This window comes from Cynoglossus semilaevis, chromosome 9 (assembly GCF_000523025.1).
Source record: "Cynoglossus semilaevis isolate Cse_v1.0 chromosome 9, Cse_v1.0, whole genome shotgun sequence".
Classification (NCBI taxonomy): Eukaryota; Metazoa; Chordata; class Actinopteri; order Pleuronectiformes; family Cynoglossidae; genus Cynoglossus; species Cynoglossus semilaevis.
In genome coordinates, this window is record NC_024315.1 from 1,101,924 (window position 1) to 1,102,288 (window position 365).

Genomic DNA, 365 nt, shown 5'->3' on the forward strand with positions numbered 1-365 from the left:
GGGGGGGTCATGGGAACTCTTCAGACCCCCGTGGCTGTGAGTCTCGTCAACGTTGTTGTTTTTGTTTTCACGTGGCCTAAGACCTCGGTGGGACGATCGCAAACGCATGTTAATGATGGTTCTCACAGCGCCCCCTGCCTGCTGTGGTAAACCACCAGAAACACCTGCACCCGTCTTAGAACTTATCGACCTCCATATCTAGAAGGTGATAATTTAAGACATGAGTCCAGAGGAAGAAGGAGAACGCGTTCCCAGCCGTCACCTTGATCAAACTCTGTCAGTGGATTAAATCACAGCGACTGACCTGAGATCAGCAGGACGTCTCCCTCTCTGTCCCCCACACCTGTCTCCCTTCTCTCATCTCT

The 365-nt window shown here is 52.1% G+C and overlaps 1 protein-coding gene across 1 annotated transcript in view; it reads left to right on the top strand.

Moving 5' to 3' along the window:
* The window catches only part of LOC103383221 (beta-1,3-galactosyltransferase 2-like), a 59,901-nt gene that overhangs the window by 52,422 nt on the left and 7,114 nt on the right, over positions 1-365 (top strand). The window lies entirely within an intron of this gene.